Raw genomic sequence first — 7,500 nt, 5'->3', positions numbered from 1 at the left:
AGTTTAAAATGAGCATATCATACTCATCTGGACTGTGGAACCATTGGCGCACATGTTTGTATGTTATAAACTGACATTTGGGCTTTATGTTTCTTTTTATTGTTTTGTTTTTTAACGTTTTAGTGTTTTGTTTTGTTTTTAATGTTTTGTATTGTGTTTTTTATATGTTTAATGGATCTTAAGGTCTGCAATAAAGATTGATGATGATTAATGAAGTATGAACAATAATTTTTTAATGTAGACACATAGAATCATCATACTGCTGTGATTATATGCATCAATTGTTCATTCAAGGCTAAGGCAAAATATTTAGATATATATCGTGTATCGCGGTATGGCCTGAAAATATTGAGATATTAAAAAAAGGCCATATCGCCCAGCCCTACTTCACAATACAAAAAGCCTAACTATTAGAATAATCAGACTTATTTAGTGCATGGAAACGTAATGTTTGACGCTCTCTAAGTTGAACTGTACCTATTAAGCCAACTTTTTGCCTGCTCTTTGCTTTCAGTCTCTGCATCTCGGGGTCACATTTCAAGCAACCCTGCCAGAGTTTAACACAAAAGTACCAATTGTAACTTGATGAACTTTACAAACATCGAAAATCACTGTTTTTTTTTTTTTTTCTCTTCTACAAAAGTAAGGGATGTCAGGTCATTGGCAGGCCAGAGTAGGCGCAATATCGACCCTCCTGCTTGTTTGGAGACCACCTCTGGGGCTCCTGTCAATTGGACGTGCTTAGAAACTTAGGAGGCATTCTAATCCATTTAAATCATCAGAAGAAGTTTTTCTTGCTCGTCTCTGAGGCGGAAAAAAGTAGCGATGCAGACTAAAACTTAATTTGGTTGAGATTTGATGACAAATATGCACGTCCTCATATACAGAAGAGAGTCCAGGGCCTATTTACACTCACTTTATTTATTTACACCTTTCTTTGTGTTGTGTTCATATAAGTTGTATTTACTATTTGTCCGTATTCATTCCTTGTCTAGTTGTAATAATGTTCTTCTACCTAATATGTACCTGTATCTGTATCTGAACCCTGTTAAATTAATTTTATTCTACAGTCTACCCCCTCTATTGCTTTCTTATTATACTCTATTGCTATGGTATAGTTGGTATTGTTTATTTCTATCACTTACATATAGTTCCATCCTTCCATCCATCCATCCATTTTCTACCGCTTGTCCCGTTCGAGGTCGAGGGGGGTCGCTGGTACCTATCTCAGCTGCATTCGGGCGGAAGGCGGTGTACACCCTCGACAAGTCGTCATCTCATCACAGGGCTTACATATCAATCAATCAATCAATCAATGTTTACTTATATAGCCCTAAATCACTAGTGTCTCAAAGGGCTGCACAAACCACCACGACATCCTCGGTAGGCCCACATAAGGGCAAGGAAAACTCACACCCAGTGGGACATTGGTGACAATAATGACCCAGTGGGACGTCGGTGACAATGATGACTATGAGAACCTTAGAGAGGAGGAAAGCAATGGATGTCGAGCGGATCTAACATGATACTGTGAAAGTTCAATCCACAATGGATCCAACACAGTCGCGAGAGTCCAGTCCAAAGAGGATCCAAGACACAGCAGCGAGAGTCCCGTTCACAGCGGAGCCAGCAGGAAACCATCCCAAGCGTAGGCGGACCAGCAGCGCAGAGATGTCCCCAGCCGATACACAGGCGAGCAGTACATGGCCACCGGATCGGACCGGACCCCCTCCACACGGGAGAGTGGGACATAGAAGAAAAAGAAAAGAAACGGCAGATCAACTGGTCTAAAAAGGGAGTCTATTTAAAGGCTAGAGTATACAAATGAGTTTTAAGGTGAGACTTAAATGCTTCTACTGAGGTGGCATCGCGAACTGTTACCGGGAGGGCATTCCAGAGTACTGGAGCCCGAACGGAAAATGCTCTATAGCCCGCAGACTTTTTTTGGGCTTTGGGAATCACTAATAAGCCGGAGTCCTTTGAACGCAGATTTCTTGCCGGGACATATGGTACAATACAATCGGCAAGATAAGATGGAGCTAGACCGTGTAGTATTTTATACGTAAGTAGTAAAACCTTAAAGTCACATCTTAAGTGCACAGGAAGCCAGTGCAGGTGATGAGCCAGTACAGGCGTAATGTGATCAAACTTTCTTGTTCTTGTCAAAAGTCTAGCAGCCGCATTTTGTACCAACTGTAATCTTTTAATGCTAGACATGGGGAGACCCGAAAATAATACGTTACAGTAGTCGAGGCGAGACGTAACAAACGCATGGATAATGATCTCAGCGTCTTTAGTGGACAGAATGGAGCGAATTTTAGCGATATTACGGAGATGAAAGAAGGCCGTTTTAGTAACGCTTTTAATGTGTGCCTCAAAGGAGAGAGTTGGGTCGAAGATAATACCCAGATTCTTTACCGTGTCGCCTTGTTTAATTGTTTGGTTGTCAAATGTTAGAGTTGTATTATTAAATAAAGTTCGGTGTCTAGCAGGACCGATAATCAGCATTTCCGTTTTTTTGGCGTTGAGTTGCAAAAAGTTAGCGGACATCCATTGTTTAATTTCATTAAGACACGCCTCCAGCTGACTACAATCCGGCGTGTTGGTCAGCTTTAGGGGCATGTAGAGTTGGGTGTCATCAGCATAACAGTGAAAGCTAATACCGTATTTGCGTATGATGTCACCTAGCGGCAGCATGTAGATGCTGAAGAGTGCAGGGCCAAGGACCGAACCCTGGGGAACTCCACACGTTACCTTAACGTAGTCCGAGTTCACATTGTTATGGGAGACATACTGCATCCTATCAGTAAGATAAGAGTTAAACCAAGACAGGGCTAAGTCTGACATACCAATTCGTGTTTTGATACGTTCTAATAAAATATTATGATCGACGGTATCGAAAGCAGCGCTAAGATCGAGGAGCAGCAACATAGATGACGCATCAGAATCCATCGTTAGCAATAGATCATTAGTCATTTTTGCGAGGGCTGTCTCCGTGGAGTGATTTGCCCTGAAACCGGATTGAAAGGTTTCACATAGCTTGTTAGACGCTAAGTGTTCATTTAACTGCTCCGCAACAATTTTTTCAAGGATTTTTGAAAAAAAGGGAAGGTGAGACACCGGTCGGTAATTTACCATGAGGTCAGGATCGAGGTTAGGTCTTTTAAGAAGAGGATGAATAACCGCTTTTTTGAATGCTAGGGGAACAGTGCCCGAGGAGAGTGATAAGTTTATAATATTTAGCACTGATGGACCTAATAATACAAAGAGCTCCTTGATCAGTTTCCCAGGAAGAGGGTCAAGTAAACATGTTGTCTGTTTTATTCCATTTACACGTTGTAACAATTCCTCTAATGTTATTTCCTCAAAACGAGAGAAAGTATTTTGGAGGGCAGTATTCGCCGTATATACAATCGTGTCAGTGTTAATAGAACCCCGTTGTAGCTGGGACGCATTGTCTTTAATCTCCTTTCTAATGACTTCAATTTTCTTACTAAAGAATTGCATAAAGTCATCAGCTGAGTGGGTTGAGCTACTGGAAGGAGTCCCTTGTTGGGTTAGCGATGCTACCGTACTAAACAAAAATTTAGGATCGTTTTTATTACGGTGGATGAGATTTGAGTAATATTTAGCTTTAGCTAAGGTAAGCATGCGTTTATAAGTTATTAAACCATCACTCCATGCTTGATGGTGCACCTCAAGTTTAGTCGTGCGCCATTTGCGTTCCAGCTTTCTACATAATAATTTCTGAGCTCTAGTTTCTTCTGTAAACCACGGGGTGCGCTTTTTTGGAGCCTTTTTTAACTTTAGCGGTGCTATGTTATCAATGGTTTCGCGCAGGGCGTCGTTAAAGTTGTTAGTGAGGTTATCAATAGAGCCCACATACTTTGGGAATGGTGCCATTACCGAGGGCAGTAGGTCAGCAAGAGTTGTCGTTGTGGCTGTATTAATGTTGCGGCTGCTATAGCAGTTATTATTATTATTAGTTTGACGAACATGCGTCTGAACCTCGAATTTTATAAGGTAATGATCAGACAATACTTTAGTATACGGGAATATCGTAACCTTGGAAACGGTGATGCCCCTGACAAGCACTAGGTCTATCGTATTACCGTTGCGATGCGTGGGTTCATTTATTATTTGTGTGAGACCACAGCTATCAATTACAGTCTGGAGCGCTACGCACGTTGGGTCCGATGGGGTATTCATATGGATATTAAAGTCCCCCATTATGATTATATTATCGGCGTGTGTCACTAGATCAGCAACGAACTCTGAGAATTCATTAATAAAGTCCGAATAGGGCCCTGGGGGGCGGTAGATAACAGCCAGGTGTAGAGGCAGCGGTGTGACAGACCTCATAGTAAGCACCTCAAACGATTTATATTTATTATTTATGTTAGGACTAAGGTTAAAGTTTTCGTTGTATATTAGTGCAACCCCCCCACCCCTTTTGAGCGGACGGGCAATATGCGCATGTGTAAAGTTAGGAGGACATGCCTCATTTAGCGCAAAAAAGTCGTTTGGTTTAAGCCAGGTTTCGCTGAGACCGATGACGTTAAGATTGTTGTCTCTGATAATATCATTAACTAACAACGTTTTAGGAGACAATGATCTTATGTTTAAAAAACCTATATTATAGGTAGTGGGCTGTTTTAGGGAGTTTTTGATCAAATGATCCGTAGTAGCAATATTAATAATGTTGTGTTTATTATGCCCAGTGCATTTAGTATAGTTACGACCATATCTAGGAATTGATACGACAGGAATTTTCCGATTGTTTGATTGTTGCTTTGATAAACTGCACGCATCATGGTTAGCCACCTCAGTAACGGGGATTTTCCGATTGTTTGTTTGTTGCTTTGATAAACTGCACGCATCATAGTTAGCCACCTCAGTAAAACACATGTCCAACTCTGAAACACTCAAAGCAGAAAAAACTTGTTCTAATTTAACTGACTCCTTACCCAGACCAGTAGTCTCGCATTTTCCATCTAAATCCGTCTTCGGGATGGAGGAAAGTGGTGTTCTGTGGGGATTAGCCTTCTGCTTTGTTTTTAGCCCCGCTCGGCATCCGCGTTTCCGATCACACCGCTGGCGTCTGCTCCGTAGACGGCCCCCGCTGCTACTAGACTCCACTGCTTCACAGGCCGCTGGATGTAGCCGCCGATGTATTCCCATGCTAGTTAGCAAGTCTAGCACGCAAGTGTCTATCGGTCCAAAACGGCCCGATGTGTCCATATCCAGAAGTGTCTGGCGGTCGTACGTGATCACAGAGTGACCACGATGTGAGCCAGCCATAAAGTTTGTGGAATTGTCCGGTATTTCTGCCAAATGTTCCATCTTTAGCAGGAGCTCCTCGAGAGCGCAGCCCGTCCGGGCGCCGCCATCTTTAGTTGGTATTGTGTATTCTACCACCTTCTTATGATTTAGGCTGTGTTTATCATCCATCCATCCATTTTCTACCGCTTGTCTCTCTTGTGATTGCGGGGGCATATCCCAGCTGCATTTTTTTTTCTCAAAAAAAATTGTTGTTGTTTTTGTTAAGGTTTACAAATCAAGGGAACAATTTATTGGACGCTAGAGGACTTTTAGGGCAAAACCCAAAAGATTTAAATGGGTAGCCAGTAGTATTTTTTATCTTTGTTCAGTTATTGTGTACTATTGACTTTGTTTTGCTCAAACAATTGTATGTAGTAAAAGAGAATAAGTAACCAGTTTTTATATTTTTGCAACATTTACACAAATGCCCAGTGGGCTCTGACTTTCCAATGTATTTTACACAGTATATTCTATGGCTTCTGGGACCTAATGACGTAAACTATCCTTTGTTGCCATGCTGTACCAAATCTGCCTGGGCCTTCAGAATCCACAATGCGGGCGTCAGTGCTCTGTAAGTGAACGGGCACAAACAGACAGTTGCGATAGCCAATCAGATCACAAGTTGTTGTCAGTTAAGCCTTCTAGCTGGCCTAAGGCAGATACATATTTTGATGTTGTGAGCTAGGTAACATTAGAATTCCATTACCCAACATGCCACAGTAGTGAAGAGCATGCGCAAAATGTTTTTGATGAGCCTGTTGTGGAGTAATCTTTAAGAACTCAGCCAATACACCTCGTCTGTATCTTTTATGATTATAAAAGACGACACATATATATTTGCAAGGCCATTTTCAAGAAGGATATTTAAAGAGAAAATGCTTCTTGTGAGACGATGTCGGCCAACTCCGGAAGCTCAAATGGGTTTTTCAAATTGTGAGTTCAGTTTTTTTTTTTTTTTCACGTATACTATGTTTTTTGCAGTTTTAATTTTGACAGTACCTCATAAAATATGTTAAATGATCCAGAAAATAACCTGTTTTGTACAACGTTGATTGGTGATTCAATGCGCAGTAGTGCGTAAATGTGTTCCTGTATAGTATTTTTTCCAGCAATGGTCATGTGGTGTCATAAATCATGGTAATTTGAGAGGTAATGATTGAAGTCCCCCCCAATCCAACGCCCTTGACACAAATCCCATAGGGGTGATGAAAGGATGGTCAGCGCCTGAGAGCTGCACCCTACCGCCATGACCCCGCACTCCCTTCCCTCTGTTGCTAGATATCTCGAGATGTATGTTGTAATATGTATACGTCCTATGTAGAATTTTTCCCACTCCAGACTGGGCCCCTTTTGGAGCCCAGTCTGGATTGTATTTTTTTACTCATCCTTAACCAGCGTTTTACCTTTTTCCCCATCTTTTACAGGGCGCCTTGTGACAACCCATCAGCGTTCCTGTTCTTTAACCCTGTACACTGTGTTTGTCTAATATTGAACGGGTTTGTGTTGAAAACAAAGTGTTGTTGTACTTGTGCAATGACAATAAAGACCTATCCTATCCTATCCTAATTCGGACATCACTGAAGGCAAAGGTGGGAACCGCACAGCCCGCCATTGGATTCCACACCCTGCAATCGAATTAGGATGGCCATCCATCCATCCATTCATTTTCTACAGCTTGTCCCTTTTGGGATCACGGGGGTGCTGGAGCCTGCCATATTTCGGAAAATATGGTTGAATAAAGGGCAGCTGTCATAAATGATAATTCCACTCCAGGGATCCACGGCGCATCAACATTAATTAAAACGGGCAGTTAAACACAATGCTTCTCCACTGTACAAGAAACCACAGTAGATCATCATAACCAGACAGTGATGGTCGTTTGGACATTTATGTCTCATCTCTCAGCATGATTCATACTTCCGAATCATGTGGCAAACACACAACAGCGATAAGGAAATGTTTAAATCTGCCATTCATTCTTCAGAAGATATAACCAGCACAGCCTTTTCCAGGGAGAGCTGCACCATCTGCGTACCCAATGCATTTCCGCAACTGATGTCAGCCCATTTGGGGAACTCACTCCCCCCGACCTGTTTGAAATTCTATCTGGAGGTCAACAACTGCAGAGAATAATGAAATATCCTATCCGTGCCTGAGAGGAAAAGCCTGGGATCGTCA

The 7,500-nt window shown here is 42.0% G+C and overlaps 1 protein-coding gene across 1 annotated transcript in view; it reads right to left on the bottom strand.

Annotated features, from left to right (window-relative positions):
• Positions 1–7,500, bottom strand: part of LOC133568270 (cAMP-specific 3',5'-cyclic phosphodiesterase 4D) — a 128,795-nt gene that overhangs the window by 63,167 nt on the left and 58,128 nt on the right. The window lies entirely within an intron of this gene.

This window comes from Nerophis ophidion, linkage group LG01 (assembly GCF_033978795.1).
Source record: "Nerophis ophidion isolate RoL-2023_Sa linkage group LG01, RoL_Noph_v1.0, whole genome shotgun sequence".
Taxonomy (NCBI): Eukaryota; Metazoa; Chordata; class Actinopteri; order Syngnathiformes; family Syngnathidae; genus Nerophis; species Nerophis ophidion.
Note: the sequence above shows the minus strand (reverse complement) of the source record. Positions and strands in the feature narration are given on the sequence as shown.